This window comes from Phytophthora sojae (assembly GCF_000149755.1).
Source record: "Phytophthora sojae unplaced genomic scaffold PHYSOscaffold_6, whole genome shotgun sequence".
NCBI classification, from domain to species: Eukaryota; Oomycota; class Peronosporomycetes; order Peronosporales; family Peronosporaceae; genus Phytophthora; species Phytophthora sojae.
In genome coordinates, this window is record NW_009258120.1 from 3,838,707 (window position 1) to 3,855,178 (window position 16,472).

At 58.1% G+C, this 16,472-nt stretch overlaps 17 non-coding genes across 17 annotated transcripts; all 17 read right to left on the reverse strand.

The window, feature by feature from the left end:
* Positions 1 to 1,265: 1,265 nt before the first annotated feature.
* Positions 1,266 to 1,337, reverse strand: PHYSODRAFT_t1245. Its single transcript has one exon. It is a non-coding gene; the product is annotated as a tRNA-Thr (tRNA).
* A 2,533-nt stretch (positions 1,338 to 3,870) lies between these two features.
* On the reverse strand, positions 3,871 to 3,942 carry PHYSODRAFT_t1244. Its single transcript has one exon. It is a non-coding gene; the product is annotated as a tRNA-Thr (tRNA).
* Positions 3,943 to 4,654: 712 nt separating this feature from the next.
* Positions 4,655 to 4,726, reverse strand: PHYSODRAFT_t1243. The gene has a single exon. It is a non-coding gene; the product is annotated as a tRNA-Thr (tRNA).
* A 713-nt stretch (positions 4,727 to 5,439) lies between these two features.
* On the reverse strand, positions 5,440 to 5,511 carry PHYSODRAFT_t1242. The gene has a single exon. It is a non-coding gene; the product is annotated as a tRNA-Thr (tRNA).
* A 713-nt stretch (positions 5,512 to 6,224) lies between these two features.
* Positions 6,225 to 6,296, reverse strand: PHYSODRAFT_t1241. Its single transcript has one exon. It is a non-coding gene; the product is annotated as a tRNA-Thr (tRNA).
* A 712-nt stretch (positions 6,297 to 7,008) lies between these two features.
* On the reverse strand, positions 7,009 to 7,080 carry PHYSODRAFT_t1240. Its single transcript has one exon. It is a non-coding gene; the product is annotated as a tRNA-Thr (tRNA).
* A 712-nt stretch (positions 7,081 to 7,792) lies between these two features.
* On the reverse strand, positions 7,793 to 7,864 carry PHYSODRAFT_t1239. The gene has a single exon. It is a non-coding gene; the product is annotated as a tRNA-Thr (tRNA).
* Positions 7,865 to 8,577: 713 nt separating this feature from the next.
* Positions 8,578 to 8,649, reverse strand: PHYSODRAFT_t1238. The gene has a single exon. It is a non-coding gene; the product is annotated as a tRNA-Thr (tRNA).
* Positions 8,650 to 9,362: 713 nt separating this feature from the next.
* PHYSODRAFT_t1237 lies at positions 9,363 to 9,434 on the reverse strand. Its single transcript has one exon. It is a non-coding gene; the product is annotated as a tRNA-Thr (tRNA).
* A 712-nt stretch (positions 9,435 to 10,146) lies between these two features.
* On the reverse strand, positions 10,147 to 10,218 carry PHYSODRAFT_t1236. Its single transcript has one exon. It is a non-coding gene; the product is annotated as a tRNA-Thr (tRNA).
* A 713-nt stretch (positions 10,219 to 10,931) lies between these two features.
* PHYSODRAFT_t1235 lies at positions 10,932 to 11,003 on the reverse strand. The gene has a single exon. It is a non-coding gene; the product is annotated as a tRNA-Thr (tRNA).
* Positions 11,004 to 11,716: 713 nt separating this feature from the next.
* On the reverse strand, positions 11,717 to 11,788 carry PHYSODRAFT_t1234. The gene has a single exon. It is a non-coding gene; the product is annotated as a tRNA-Thr (tRNA).
* A 713-nt stretch (positions 11,789 to 12,501) lies between these two features.
* PHYSODRAFT_t1233 lies at positions 12,502 to 12,573 on the reverse strand. The gene has a single exon. It is a non-coding gene; the product is annotated as a tRNA-Thr (tRNA).
* A 702-nt stretch (positions 12,574 to 13,275) lies between these two features.
* On the reverse strand, positions 13,276 to 13,347 carry PHYSODRAFT_t1232. Its single transcript has one exon. It is a non-coding gene; the product is annotated as a tRNA-Thr (tRNA).
* Positions 13,348 to 14,060: 713 nt separating this feature from the next.
* Positions 14,061 to 14,132, reverse strand: PHYSODRAFT_t1231. Its single transcript has one exon. It is a non-coding gene; the product is annotated as a tRNA-Thr (tRNA).
* Positions 14,133 to 14,844: 712 nt separating this feature from the next.
* Positions 14,845 to 14,916, reverse strand: PHYSODRAFT_t1230. Its single transcript has one exon. It is a non-coding gene; the product is annotated as a tRNA-Thr (tRNA).
* A 713-nt stretch (positions 14,917 to 15,629) lies between these two features.
* PHYSODRAFT_t1229 lies at positions 15,630 to 15,701 on the reverse strand. Its single transcript has one exon. It is a non-coding gene; the product is annotated as a tRNA-Thr (tRNA).
* Positions 15,702 to 16,472: the final 771 nt, after the last annotated feature.

A 16,472-nucleotide genomic window follows, 5' to 3' on the forward strand; every position in this document is an offset into this window, starting at 1 on the left:
ATGCATGTGAACCAGTCAGACCAGAACTTGGCCGGGTTAATAACCCACCCGGAAGTTGGGGACCGATGGCGTTAGGCGGAAGGCAAATGGGATTATTGCCTGGGCACAAACGTTCTCGGTTTGCTAGGTCCCCCACCTTATTCTAAAATGGTGTATCATGAATTTAGTACAAAAATCAAGATACTTTTGCACAAGCCTGGGTAAATCCAATCTTTTTTACCAGTTGTAGCGACATATTTAAATATTTGGTGATTTTCTCTTCCATAACCTCATCTTATTCTAAAATTTCGCGCGGTTCTTACTTACCGACTAATAGTCTCGAAAGGCGAGCCCCTCACCTCTTGCCGCAACAAGACAAACTCAATCGACTTTCCGTTTGAGGTTGAGCGTGGCTTTTGACTCCTCAAGGCTCAAGCTGCGATCAAATTTATTCGGAAGCCCCACAGCGACGGCCAATCCAACTTCAGCTTCAGAGTTTCCTGAAGTTTTGCAAGCATGCGTCTCGTGAATTTCTCGAGCTGGACGAAGAAAATTCGAAAGTCGGATCTCCAGAACTTGGAACTTGGCTCGTCTCCACCTAAAGGGCCCTCTGTATTTGTTTTGTTGCTAGTTGTGTATGTCCCAAGAACAGAAAACCACGGTAGCTACGATGCGAAGGGCAACGGAGAGCAGAATCCAAGTGCCAGCTCCTCGTGTAGCTGCATTTCTGGCCGAGCACAATTTTCAGAGTGAGCCAACCTCGCAGTTGCACGTGGCGACAATCCAAGCTCGGTTGCCTGCTGACGCGTCCTGGCGAATCCCTGACAACGCATGTTTCAGTAGGGTCAAACCGTCGATCAGCTTTTGCAGGATATAAAAGCAAACCCAGGGACTGACCAAGCAATCGCTAACTCAAGTTTCCGGTTAGTCTGCATCACTCTCCTAGGCACCGTGCTTCAAGTACATGTTCGGGATCGGCACGAACCGGATCCGTATTCATACGTTTTCATTTTACCGTAACATGTTGTTTCATGTTCGTGAAACGGGGTCAGAATGTCCACACATTATCCACTAGCATATGTAACTTAATTGGATTCCAAAATCTGTATATAAGGGTACTCACTCAGGTACAGTTGTGACGCTAACGAGGTCGCTAGGACACGATGAGGGATAGCGCACTGCCAACAACAACGTTAGACAAGCAAAACGAAGCAAAGACGGCGTGACGCACGCCTCGCTCACGAACGGCACCAGCACGCGCCATCGTGAAGCGATTGCAAGGAATTTGCCCCCAGGCAGGATTGAACTACAGACCTTCCGCTTACTAAGCGGGTGCTCTACCACTGAGCTATAGGGGCTCTTACAACCGAACGCAGCGACCACTTTTTCACCACCTTCCAAATCAACAACCAAACACCACACCACCAGAAACGCATCACACACACCTCCCACGCACCACAACACACCCTCTCACGCACTACCAGTCGCCGCCGACCACGCACCGCCGAGATACACCACCTCTCGCTGATCGACCCAGCTCAGGACACCCTCTCGCTGCGGTCGCAGACGCAGCCCACGAAGCGGTCTTTTCGCACAACGAACCGCCTCACACGCCCACCGCACACGTGTACTCCGCGATGCAACCGACGAACCAAACCGCAAACGGATCATACGGCTTTGGACAGTCAGAGCAAACCCCAAGGAGACTGGGCATTTCGGTCATCAGCCAAACAAGCGAACGTGAGCTGCGGGCCAATCGGGAATCGGACGACCCGGAAGACCCAGCGGCTCGGTGCCGGAACGGAGCGGCTTTCAAGGATCACCGAGAACAAAGCGACAAAGCAAGAAGCGCGGTCGTCCACACAGACGGTTATTTGGACGCTGAGGCGGGTATGCTGTAGCCAGTGCTATGAGGAGGCAGTGGTGGCTGCGGCAATCCAGGTGCCGGCCCAAAATAAGCGGAGAGAAGGGAGACGTGGAGGCGAGCAAAACGAAGCAAAGACGGCGTGACGCACGCCTCGCTCACGAACGGCACCAGCACGCGCCATCGTGAAGCGATTGCAAGGAATTTGCCCCCAGGCAGGATTGAACTACCGACCTTCCGCTTACTAAGAGCCTGTTCGCTACGTAGCTGGAGATGGAGACGAAAACCAAAAGTGTGACCGGATTGGTCAAAAGTAGGTAGCACACAACAAGACAACTAGAGATGGCACTGTGAATTCGTCTCCAGCTCTTTGAGGTGGAGAGGGGCGGATCTACCTAGAGATTTGCAGGGCCAGGCACAACATGGGAGACGAAGATGCAATTGTCCTCGCTGCGTGCTCCGCCGTGGCACAGGCTGTGGCTTTGTATGCAGAAAGTTGCGAACCAGGACCTCCTGCTGGCAAGAAGAACCGTTTTACCGTCACCACTCTGCGCTTCGAGTCGATGCTTCAATCATCAGCCTATTCAAGCTGGTTCGAGACCAATCTGCGCTGTACGAGATCCACCTTCTTCCGTACAGCTAGCTTTCTACAAGAGCATGGGGTCGCTTTTGCACAAGCTAAGGCCAAGAAGCATTCCTACGAAAAGAAGGTGGCAGTGGCGCTGTATTTCCTGGGCTCAGCGGGTGGATATCGCGAGGTGGGAGCTGCAATGGGCATGGCTAGAAGCTACGTCATGGAGATCACTACGGAGGTAGACGTTAGAAGCTCCTTTCAGACGAGACTTGCCTCGGCCCTGTGCTGCTTGCGGTGCGGCCGAGGCTTGCAGACGCTCGAGCATGCGAGATGGAGTAGGCTCTGGCGTAGCAGACATCGCCACTGATACTTGAGCTAGCGGAACAAATGTGGACGCAGTCTCGGCGCCTTCTAGCAGCAGACCTTCATCACCGGCAGATGGTGTCAGCGAGACGAGGGGCTCGGACGCTGGCGTTTCGTCATGACGGTCGGGGGGCGCAGGAACCGAAGAGCCTTGAGCAGCGGCATGTGCCGCACGCGTGGCCGCACTGGTGAGGCGAGTCGGCATTTTCTCAAGTGGGGAGGAGAGCCATCCCATATTTGTCCTGTGATTGGCTTAAAATTTGTCTGGAGATGGATACATAGGGAACGAGCTGTAGGTGGAGATCAAGCACCATCTCCATCTCTAGTACAACGCGAACAGGCTCTAAGCGGGTGCTCTACCACTGAGCTATAGGGGCTCTTACAACCGAACGCAGCGACCACTTTTTCACCACCTTCCAAATCAACAACCAAACACCACACCACCAGAAACGCATCACACACACCTCCCACGCACCACAACACACCCTCTCACGCACTACCAGTCGCCGCCGACCACGCACCGCCGAGATACACCACCTCTCGCTGATCGACCCAGCTCAGGACACCCTCTCGCTGCGGTCGCAGACGCAGCCCACGAAGCGGTCTTTTCGCACAACGAACCGCCTCACACGCCCACCGCACACGTGTACTCCGCGATGCAACCGACGAACCAAACCGCAAACGGATCATACAGCTTTGGACAGTCAGAGCAAACCCCAAGGAGACTGGGCATTTCGGTCATCCAGCCAAACAAGCGAACGTGAGCTGCGGGCCAATCGGGAATCGGACGGCCCGGAAGACCCAGCGGCTCGGTGCCGGAACGGAGCGGCTTTCAAGGATCACCGAGAACAAAGCGACAAAGCAAGAAGCGCGGTCGTCCACACAGACGGTTATTTGGACGCTGAGGCGGGTATGCTGTAGCCAGTGCTATGAGGAGGCAGTGGTGGCTGCGGCAATCCAGGTGCCGGCCTAAGATAAGCGGAGAGAAGGGAGACGTGGAGGCGAGCAAAACGAAGCAAAGACGGCGTGACGCACGCCTCGCTCACGAACGGCACCAGCACGCGCCATCGTGAAGCGATTGCAAGGAATTTGCCCCCAGGCAGGATTGAACTACCGACCTTCCGCTTACTAAGCGGGTGCTCTACCACTGAGCTATAGGGGCTCTTACAACCGAACGCAGCGACCACTTTTTCACCACCTTCCAAATCAACAACCAAACACCACACCACCAGAAACGCATCACACACACCTCCCACGCACCACAACACACCCTCTCACGCACTACCAGTCGCCGCCGACCACGCACCGCCGAGATACACCACCTCTCGCTGATCGACCCAGCTCAGGACACCCTCTCGCTGCGGTCGCAGACGCAGCCCACGAAGCGGTCTTTTCGCACAACGAACCGCCTCACACGCCCACCGCACACGTGTACTCCGCGATGCAACCGACGAACCAAACCGCAAACGGATCATACAGCTTTGGACAGTCACAGCAAACCCCAAGGAGACTGGGCATTTCGGTCATCAGCCAAACAAGCGAACGTGAGCTGCGGGCCAATCGGGAATCGGACGGCCCGGAAGACCCAGCGGCTCGGTGCCGGAACGGAGCGGCTTTCAAGGATCACCGAGAACAAAGCGACAAAGCAAGAAGCGCGGTCGTCCACACAGACGGTTATTTGGACGCTGAGGCGGGTATGCTGTAGCCAGTGCTATGAGGAGGCAGTGGTGGCTGCGGCAATCCAGGTGCCGGCCCAAAATAAGCGGAGAGAAGGGAGACGTGGAGGCGAGCAAAACGAAGCAAAGACGGCGTGACGCACGCCTCGCTCACGAACGGCACCAGCACGCGCCATCGTGAAGCGATTGCAAGGAATTTGCCCCCAGGCAGGATTGAACTACCGACCTTCCGCTTACTAAGCGGGTGCTCTACCACTGAGCTATAGGGGCTCTTACAACCGAACGCAGCGACCACTTTTTCACCACCTTCCAAATCAACAACCAAACACCACACCACCAGAAACGCATCACACACACCTCCCACGCACCACAACACACCCTCTCACGCACTACCAGTCGCCGCCGACCACGCACCGCCGAGATACACCACCTCTCGCTGATCGACCCAGCTCAGGACACCCTCTCGCTGCGGTCGCAGACGCAGCCCACGAAGCGGTCTTTTCGCACAACGAACCGCCTCACACGCCCACCGCACACGTGTACTCCGCGATGCAACCGACGAACCAAACCGCAAACGGATCATACAGCTTTGGACAGTCACAGCAAACCCCAAGGAGACTGGGCATTTCGGTCATCCAGCCAAACAAGCGAACGTGAGCTGCGGGCCAATCGGGAATCGGACGACCCGGAAGACCCAGCGGCTCGGTGCCGGAACGGAGCGGCTTTCAAGGGTCACCGAGAACAAAGCGACAAAGCAAGAAGCGCGGTCGTCCACACAGACGGTTATTTGGACGCTGAGGCGGGTATGCTGTAGCCAGTGCTATGAGGAGGCAGTGGTGGCTGCGGCAATCCAGGTGCCGGCCCAAAATAAGCGGAGAGAAGGGAGACGTGGAGGCGAGCAAAACGAAGCAAAGACGGCGTGACGCACGCCTCGCTCACGAACGGCACCAGCACGCGCCATCGTGAAGCGATTGCAAGGAATTTGCCCCCAGGCAGGATTGAACTACCGACCTTCCGCTTACTAAGCGGGTGCTCTACCACTGAGCTATAGGGGCTCTTACAACCGAACGCAGCGACCACTTTTTCACCACCTTCCAAATCAACAACCAAACACCACACCACCAGAAACGCATCACACACACCTCCCACGCACCACAACACACCCTCTCACGCACTACCAGTCGCCGCCGACCACGCACCGCCGAGATACACCACCTCTCGCTGATCGACCCAGCTCAGGACACCCTCTCGCTGCGGTCGCAGACGCAGCCCACGAAGCGGTCTTTTCGCACAACGAACCGCCTCACACGCCCACCGCACACGTGTACTCCGCGATGCAACCGACGAACCAAACCGCAAACGGATCATACAGCTTTGGACAGTCACAGCAAACCCCAAGGAGACTGGGCATTTCGGTCATCCAGCCAAACAAGCGAACGTGAGCTGCGGGCCAATCGGGAATCGGACGACCCGGAAGACCCAGCGGCTCGGTGCCGGAACGGAGCGGCTTTCAAGGGTCACCGAGAACAAAGCGACAAAGCAAGAAGCGCGGTCGTCCACACAGACGGTTATTTGGACGCTGAGGCGGGTATGCTGTAGCCAGTGCTATGAGGAGGCAGTGGTGGCTGCGGCAATCCAGGTGCCGGCCCAAAATAAGCGGAGAGAAGGGAGACGTGGAGGCGAGCAAAACGAAGCAAAGACGGCGTGACGCACGCCTCGCTCACGAACGGCACCAGCACGCGCCATCGTGAAGCGATTGCAAGGAATTTGCCCCCAGGCAGGATTGAACTACCGACCTTCCGCTTACTAAGCGGGTGCTCTACCACTGAGCTATAGGGGCTCTTACAACCGAACGCAGCGACCACTTTTTCACCACCTTCCAAATCAACAACCAAACACCACACCACCAGAAACGCATCACACACACCTCCCACGCACCACAACACACCCTCTCACGCACTACCAGTCGCCGCCGACCACGCACCGCCGAGATACACCACCTCTCGCTGATCGACCCAGCTCAGGACACCCTCTCGCTGCGGTCGCAGACGCAGCCCACGAAGCGGTCTTTTCGCACAACGAACCGCCTCACACGCCCACCGCACACGTGTACTCCGCGATGCAACCGACGAACCAAACCGCAAACGGATCGTACAGCTTTGGACAGTCAGAGCAAACCCCAAGGAGACTGGGCATTTCGGTCATCAGCCAAACAAGCGAACGTGAGCTGCGGGCCAATCGGGAATCGGACGGCCCGGAAGACCCAGCGGCTCGGTGCCGGAACGGAGCGGCTTTCAAGGATCACCGAGAACAAAGCGACAAAGCAAGAAGCGCGGTCGTCCACACAGACGGTTATTTGGACGCTGAGGCGGGTATGCTGTAGCCAGTGCTATGAGGAGGCAGTGGTGGCTGCGGCAATCCAGGTGCCGGCCTAAGATAAGCGGAGAGAAGGGAGACGTGGAGGCGAGCAAAACGAAGCAAAGACGGCGTGACGCACGCCTCGCTCACGAACGGCACCAGCACGCGCCATCGTGAAGCGATTGCAAGGAATTTGCCCCCAGGCAGGATTGAACTACCGACCTTCCGCTTACTAAGCGGGTGCTCTACCACTGAGCTATAGGGGCTCTTACAACCGAACGCAGCGACCACTTTTTCACCACCTTCCAAATCAACAACCAAACACCACACCACCAGAAACGCATCACACACACCTCCCACGCACCACAACACACCCTCTCACGCACTACCAGTCGCCGCCGACCACGCACCGCCGAGATACACCACCTCTCGCTGATCGACCCAGCTCAGGACACCCTCTCGCTGCGGTCGCAGACGCAGCCCACGAAGCGGTCTTTTCGCACAACGAACCGCCTCACACGCCCACCGCACACGTGCACTCGGCGATGCAACCGACGAACCAAACCGCAAACGGATCATACAGCTTTGGACAGTCAGAGCAAACCCCAAGGAGACTGGGCATTTCGGTCATCCAGCCAAACAAGCGAACGTGAGCTGCGGGCCAATCGGGAATCGGACGGCCCGGAAGACCCAGCGGCTCGGTGCCGGAACGGAGCGGCTTTCAAGGATCACCGAGAACAAAGCGACAAAGCAAGAAGCGCGGTCGTCCACACAGACGGTTATTGGACGCTGAGGCGGGTATGCTGTAGCCAGTGCTATGAGGAGGCAGTGGTGGCTGCGGCAATCCAGGTGCCGGCCTAAGATAAGCGGAGAGAAGGGAGACGTGGAGGCGAGCAAAACGAAACAAAGACGGCGTGACGCACGCCTCGCTCACGAACGGCACCAGCACGCGCCATCGTGAAGCGATTGCAAGGAATTTGCCCCCAGGCAGGATTGAACTACCGACCTTCCGCTTACTAAGCGGGTGCTCTACCACTGAGCTATAGGGGCTCTTACAACCGAACGCAGCGACCACTTTTTCACCACCTTCCAAATCAACAACCAAACACCACACCACCAGAAACGCATCACACACACCTCCCACGCACCACAACACACCCTCTCACGCACTACCAGTCGCCGCCGACCACGCATCGCCGAGATACACCACCTCTCGCTGATCGACCCAGCTCAGGACACCCTCTCGCTGCGGTCGCAGACGCAGCCCACGAAGCGGTCTTTTCGCACAACGAACCGCCTCACACGCCCACCGCACACGTGTACTCCGCGATGCAACCGACGAACCAAACCGCAAACGGATCATACAGCTTTGGACAGTCAGAGCAAACCCCAAGGAGACTGGGCATTTCGGTCATCCAGCCAAACAAGCGAACGTGAGCTGCGGGCCAATCGGGAATCGGACGGCCCGGAAGACCCAGCGGCTCGGTGCCGGAACGGAGCGGCTTTCAAGGATCACCGAGAACAAAGCGACAAGCCAAGAAGCGCGGTCGTCCACACAGACGGTTATTTGGACGCTGAGGCGGGTATGCTGTAGCCAGTGCTATGAGGAGGCAGTGGTGGCTGCGGCAATCCAGGTGCCGGCCTAAGATAAGCGGAGAGAAGGGAGACGTGGAGGCGAGCAAAACGAAGCAAAGACGGCGTGACGCACGCCTCGCTCACGAACGGCACCAGCACGCGCCATCGTGAAGCGATTGCAAGGAATTTGCCCCCAGGCAGGATTGAACTACCGACCTTCCGCTTACTAAGCGGGTGCTCTACCACTGAGCTATAGGGGCTCTTACAACCGAACGCAGCGACCACTTTTTCACCACCTTCCAAATCAACAACCAAACACCACACCACCAGAAACGCATCACACACACCTCCCAGGCACCACAACACACCCTCTCACGCACTACCAGTCGCCGCCGACCACGCATCGCCGAGATACACCACCTCTCGCTGATCGACCCAGCTCAGGACACCCTCTCGCTGCGGTCGCAGACGCAGCCCACGAAGCGGTCTTTTCGCACAACGAACCGCCTCACACGCCCACCGCACACGTGTACTCCGCGATGCAACCGACGAACCAAACCGCAAACGGATCATACAGCTTTGGACAGTCAGAGCAAACCCCAAGGAGACTGGGCATTTCGGTCATCCAGCCAAACAAGCGAACGTGAGCTGCGGGCCAATCGGGAATCGGACGACCCGGAAGACCCAGCGGCTCGGTGCCGGAACGGAGCGGCTTTCAAGGATCACCGAGAACAAAGCGACAAAGCAAGAAGCGCGGTCGTCCACACAGACGGTTATTTGGACGCTGAGGCGGGTATGCTGTAGCCAGTGCTATGAGGAGGCAGTGGTGGCTGCGGCAATCCAGGTGCCGGCCCAAAATAAGCGGAGAGAAGGGAGACGTGGAGGCGAGCAAAACGAAGCAAAGACGGCGTGACGCACGCCTCGCTCACGAACGGCACCAGCACGCGCCATCGTGAAGCGATTGCAAGGAATTTGCCCCCAGGCAGGATTGAACTACCGACCTTCCGCTTACTAAGCGGGTGCTCTACCACTGAGCTATAGGGGCTCTTACAACCGAACGCAGCGACCACTTTTTCACCACCTTCCAAATCAACAACCAAACACCACACCACCAGAAACGCATCACACACACCTCCCACGCACCACAACACACCCTCTCACGCACTACCAGTCGCCGCCGACCACGCACCGCCGAGATACACCACCTCTCGCTGATCGACCCAGCTCAGGACACCCTCTCGCTGCGGTCGCAGACGCAGCCCACGAAGCGGTCTTTTCGCACAACGAACCGCCTCACACGCCCACCGCACACGTGTACTCCGCGATGCAACCGACGAACCAAACCGCAAACGGATCATACAGCTTTGGACAGTCACAGCAAACCCCAAGGAGACTGGGCATTTCGGTCATCAGCCAAACAAGCGAACGTGAGCTGCGGGCCAATCGGGAATCGGACGGCCCGGAAGACCCAGCGGCTCGGTGCCGGAACGGAGCGGCTTTCAAGGATCACCGAGAACAAAGCGACAAAGCAAGAAGCGCGGTCGTCCACACAGACGGTTATTTGGACGCTGAGGCGGGTATGCTGTAGCCAGTGCTATGAGGAGGCAGTGGTGGCTGCGGCAATCCAGGTGCCGGCCCAAAATAAGCGGAGAGAAGGGAGACGTGGAGGCGAGCAAAACGAAGCAAAGACGGCGTGACGCACGCCTCGCTCACGAACGGCACCAGCACGCGCCATCGTGAAGCGATTGCAAGGAATTTGCCCCCAGGCAGGATTGAACTACCGACCTTCCGCTTACTAAGCGGGTGCTCTACCACTGAGCTATAGGGGCTCTTACAACCGAACGCAGCGACCACTTTTTCACCACCTTCCAAATCAACAACCAAACACCACACCACCAGAAACGCATCACACACACCTCCCACGCACCACAACACACCCTCTCACGCACTACCAGTCGCCGCCGACCACGCACCGCCGAGATACACCACCTCTCGCTGATCGACCCAGCTCAGGACACCCTCTCGCTGCGGTCGCAGACGCAGCCCACGAAGCGGTCTTTTCGCACAACGAACCGCCTCACACGCCCACCGCACACGTGCACTCGGCGATGCAACCGACGAACCAAACCGCAAACGGATCATACAGCTTTGGACAGTCACAGCAAACCCCAAGGAGACTGGGCATTTCGGTCATCCAGCCAAACAAGCGAACGTGAGCTGCGGGCCAATCGGGAATCGGACGGCCCGGAAGACCCAGCGGCTCGGTGCCGGAACGGAGCGGCTTTCAAGGATCACCGAGAACAAAGCGACAAAGCAAGAAGCGCGGTCGTCCACACAGACGGTTATTTGGACGCTGAGGCGGGTATGCTGTAGCCAGTGCTATGAGGAGGCAGTGGTGGCTGCGGCAATCCAGGTGCCGGCCTAAGATAAGCGGAGAGAAGGGAGACGTGGAGGCGAGCAAAACGAAGCAAAGACGGCGTGACGCACGCCTCGCTCACGAACGGCACCAGCACGCGCCATCGTGAAGCGATTGCAAGGAATTTGCCCCCAGGCAGGATTGAACTACCGACCTTCCGCTTACTAAGCGGGTGCTCTACCACTGAGCTATAGGGGCTCTTACAACCGAACGCAGCGACCACTTTTTCACCACCTTCCAAATCAACAACCAAACACCACACCACCAGAAACGCATCACACACACCTCCCACGCACCACAACACACCCTCTCACGCACTACCAGTCGCCGCCGACCACGCATCGCCGAGATACACCACCTCTCGCTGATCGACCCAGCTCAGGACACCCTCTCGCTGCGGTCGCAGACGCAGCCCACGAAGCGGTCTTTTCGCACAACGAACCGCCTCACACGCCCACCGCACACGTGCACTCCGCGATGCAACCGACGAACCAAACCGCAAACGGATCATACAGCTTTGGACAGTCAGAGCAAACCCCAAGGAGACTGGGCATTTCGGTCATCCAGCCAAACAAGCGAACGTGAGCTGCGGGCCAATCGGGAATCGGACGGCCCGGAAGACCCAGCGGCTCGGTGCCGGAACGGAGCGGCTTTCAAGGATCACCGAGAACAAAGCGACAAGCCAAGAAGCGCGGTCGTCCACACAGACGGTTATTTGGACGCTGAGGCGGGTATGCTGTAGCCAGTGCTATGAGGAGGCAGTGGTGGCTGCGGCAATCCAGGTGCCGGCCTAAGATAAGCGGAGAGAAGGGAGACGTGGAGGCGAGCAAAACGAAGCAAAGACGGCGTGACGCACGCCTCGCTCACGAACGGCACCAGCACGCGCCATCGTGAAGCGATTGCAAGGAATTTGCCCCCAGGCAGGATTGAACTACCGACCTTCCGCTTACTAAGCGGGTGCTCTACCACTGAGCTATAGGGGCTCTTACAACCGAACGCAGCGACCACTTTTTCACCACCTTCCAAATCAACAACCAAACACCACACCACCAGAAACGCATCACACACACCTCCCACGCACCACAACACACCCTCTCACGCACTACCAGTCGCCGCCGACCACGCATCGCCGAGATACACCACCTCTCGCTGATCGACCCAGCTCAGGACACCCTCTCGCTGCGGTCGCAGACGCAGCCCACGAAGCGGTCTTTTCGCACAACGAACCGCCTCACACGCCCACCGCACACGTGTACTCCGCGATGCAACCGACGAACCAAACCGCAAACGGATCATACAGCTTTGGACAGTCAGAGCAAACCCCAAGGAGACTGGGCATTTCGGTCATCCAGCCAAACAAGCGAACGTGAGCTGCGGGCCAATCGGGAATCGGACGGCCCGGAAGACCCAGCGGCTCGGTGCCGGAACGGAGCGGCTTTCAAGGATCACCGAGAACAAAGCGACAAAGCAAGAAGCGCGGTCGTCCACACAGACGGTTATTTGGACGCTGAGGCGGGTATGCTGTAGCCAGTGCTATGAGGAGGCAGTGGTGGCTGCGGCAATCCAGGTGCCGGCCTAAGATAAGCGGAGAGAAGGGAGACGTGGAGGCGAGCAAAACGAAGCAAAGACGGCGTGACGCACGCCTCGCTCACGAACGGCACCAGCACGCGCCATCGTGAAGCGATTGCAAGGAATTTGCCCCCAGGCAGGATTGAACTACCGACCTTCCGCTTACTAAGCGGGTGCTCTACCACTGAGCTATAGGGGCTCTTACAACCGAACGCAGCGACCACCTTCCAAATCAACAACCAAACACCACACCACCAGAAACGCATCACACACACCTCCCACGCACCACAACACACCCTCTCACGCACTACCAGTCGCCGCCGACCACGCATCGCCGAGATACACCACCTCTCGCTGATCGACCCAGCTCAGGACACCCTCTCGCTGCGGTCGCAGACGCAGCCCACGAAGCGGTCTTTTCGCACAACGAACCGCCTCACACGCCCACCGCACACGTGTACTCCGCGATGCAACCGACGAACCAAACCGCAAACGGATCATACAGCTTTGGACAGTCAGAGCAAACCCCAAGGAGACTGGGCATTTCGGTCATCCAGCCAAACAAGCGAACGTGAGCTGCGGGCCAATCGGGAATCGGACGACCCGGAAGACCCAGCGGCTCGGTGCCGGAACGGAGCGGCTTTCAAGGATCACCGAGAACAAAGCGACAAAGCAAGAAGCGCGGTCGTCCACACAGACGGTTATTTGGACGCTGAGGCGGGTATGCTGTAGCCAGTGCTATGAGGAGGCAGTGGTGGCTGCGGCAATCCAGGTGCCGGCCTAAGATAAGCGGAGAGAAGGGAGACGTGGAGGCGAGCAAAACGAAGCAAAGACGGCGTGACGCACGCCTCGCTCACGAACGGCACCAGCACGCGCCATCGTGAAGCGATTGCAAGGAATTTGCCCCCAGGCAGGATTGAACTACCGACCTTCCGCTTACTAAGCGGGTGCTCTACCACTGAGCTATAGGGGCTCTTACAACCGAACGCAGCGACCACTTTTTCACCACCTTCCAAATCAACAACCAAACACCACACCACCAGAAACGCATCACACACACCTCCCACGCACCACAACACACCCTCTCACGCACTACCAGTCGCCGCCGACCACGCATCGCCGAGATACACCACCTCTCGCTGATCGACCCAGCTCAGGACACCCTCTCGCTGCGGTCGCAGACGCAGCCCACGAAGCGGTCTTTTCGCACAACGAACCGCCTCACACGCCCACCGCACACGTGTACTCCGCGATGCAACCGACGAACCAAACCGCAAACGGATCATACAGCTTTGGACAGTCAGAGCAAACCCCAAGGAGACTGGGCATTTCGGTCATCCAGCCAAACAAGCGAACGTGAGCTGCGGGCCAATCGGGAATCGGACGACCCGGAAGACCCAGCGGCTCGGTGCCGGAACGGAGCGGCTTTCAAGGGTCACCGAGAACAAAGCGACAAAGCAAGAAGCGCGGTCGTCCACACAGACGGTTATTTGGACGCTGAGGCGGGTATGCTGTAGCCAGTGCTATGAGGAGGCAGTGGTGGCTGCGGCAATCCAGGTGCCGGCCCAAAATAAGCGGAGAGAAGGGAGACGTGGAGGCGAGCAAAACGAAGCAAAGACGGCGTGACGCACGCCTCGCTCACGAACGGCACCAGCACGCGCCATCGTGAAGCGATTGCAAGGAATTTGCCCCCAGGCAGGATTGAACTACCGACCTTCCGCTTACTAAGCGGGTGCTCTACCACTGAGCTATAGGGGCTCTTACAACCGAACGCAGCGACCACTTTTTCACCACCTTCCAAATCAACAACCAAACACCACACCACCAGAAACGCATCACACACACCTCCCACGCACCACAACACACCCTCTCACGCACTACCAGTCGCCGCCGACCACGCACCGCCGAGATACACCACCTCTCGCTGATCGACCCAGCTCAGGACACCCTCTCGCTGCGGTCGCAGACGCAGCCCACGAAGCGGTCTTTTCGCACAACGAACCGCCTCACACGCCCACCGCACACGTGTACTCCGCGATGCAACCGACGAACCAAACCGCAAACGGATCGTACAGCTTTGGACAGTCAGAGCAAACCCCAAGGAGACTGGGCATTTCGGTCATCAGCCAAACAAGCGAACGTGAGCTGCGGGCCAATCGGGAATCGGACGACCCGGAAGACCCAGCGGCTCGGTGCCGGAACGGAGCGGCTTTCAAGGATCACCGAGAACAAAGCGACAAAGCAAGAAGCGCGGTCGTCCACACAGACGGTTATTTGGACGCTGAGGCGGGTATGCTGTAGCCAGTGCTATGAGGAGGCAGTGGTGGCTGCGGCAATCCAGGTGCCGGCCCAAAATAAGCGGAGAGAAGGGAGACGTGGAGGCGAGCAAAACGAAGCAAAGACGGCGTGACGCACGCCTCGCTCACGAACGGCACCAGCACGCGCCATCGTGAAGCGATTGCAAGGAATTTGCCCCCAGGCAGGATTGAACTACCGACCTTCCGCTTACTAAGCGGGTGCTCTACCACTGAGCTATAGGGGCTCTTACAACCGAACGCAGCGACCACTTTTTCACCACCTTCCAAATCAACAACCAAACACCACACCACCAGAAACGCATCACACACACCTCCCACGCACCACAACACACCCTCTCACGCACTACCAGTCGCCGCCGACCACGCACCGCCGAGATACACCACCTCTCGCTGATCGACCCAGCTCAGGACACCCTCTCGCTGCGGTCGCAGACGCAGCCCACGAAGCGGTCTTTTCGCACAACGAACCGCCTCACACGCCCACCGCACACGTGTACTCCGCGATGCAACCGACGAACCAAACCGCAAACGGATCATACAGCTTTGGACAGTCAGAGCAAACCCCAAGGAGACTGGGCATTTCGGTCATCCAGCCAAACAAGCGAACGTGAGCTGCGGGCCAATCGGGAATCGGACGGCCCGGAAGACCCAGCGGCTCGGTGCCGGAACGGAGCGGCTTTCAAGGATCACCGAGAACAAAGCGACAAAGCAAGAAGCGCGGTCGTCCACACAGACGGTTATTTGGACGCTGAGGCGGGTATGCTGTAGCCAGTGCTATGAGGAGGCAGTGGTGGCTGCGGCAATCCAGGTGCCGGCCTAAGATAAGCGGAGAGAAGGGAGACATGGAGGCGAGCAAAACGAAGCAAAGACGGCGTGACGCACGCCTCGCTCACGAACGGCACCAGCACGCGCCATCGTGAAGCGATTGCAAGGAATTTGCCCCCAGGCAGGATTGAACTACCGACCTTCCGCTTACTAAGCGGGTGCTCTACCACTGAGCTATAGGGGCTCTTACAACCGAACGCAGCGACCACTTTTTCACCACCTTCCAAATCAACAACCAAACACCACACCACCAGAAACGCATCACACACACCTCCCACGCACCACAACACACCCTCTCACGCACTACCAGTCGCCGCCGACCACGCACCGCCGAGATACACCACCTCTCGCTGATCGACCCAGCTCAGGACACCCTCTCGCTGCGGTCGCAGACGCAGCCCACGAAGCGGTCTTTTCGCACAACGAACCGCCTCACACGCCCACCGCACACGTGTACTCCGCGATGCAACCGACGAACCAAACCGCAAACGGATCATACAGCTTTGGACAGTCAGAGCAAACCCCAAGGAGACTGGGCATTTCGGTCATCCAGCCAAACAAGCGAACGTGAGCTGCGGGCCAATCGGGAATCGGACGGCCCGGAAGACCCAGCGGCTCGGTGCCGGAACGGAGCGGCTTTCAAGGATCACCGAGAACAAAGCGACAAAGCAAGAAGCGCGGTCGTCCACACAGACGGGTTTTTGGACGCTGAGGCGGGTATGCTGTAGCCAGTGCTATGAGGAGGCAGTGGTGGCTGCGGCAATCCAGGTGCCGGCCTAAGATAAGCGGAGAGAAGGGAGACGTGGAGGCGAGCAAAACGAAGCAAAGACGGCGTGACGCACGCCTCGCTCACGAACGGCACCAGCACGCGCCATCGTGAAGCGATTGCAAGGAATTTGCCCCCAGGCAGGATTGAACTACCGACCTTCCGCTTACTAAGAGCCTGTTCGCTACG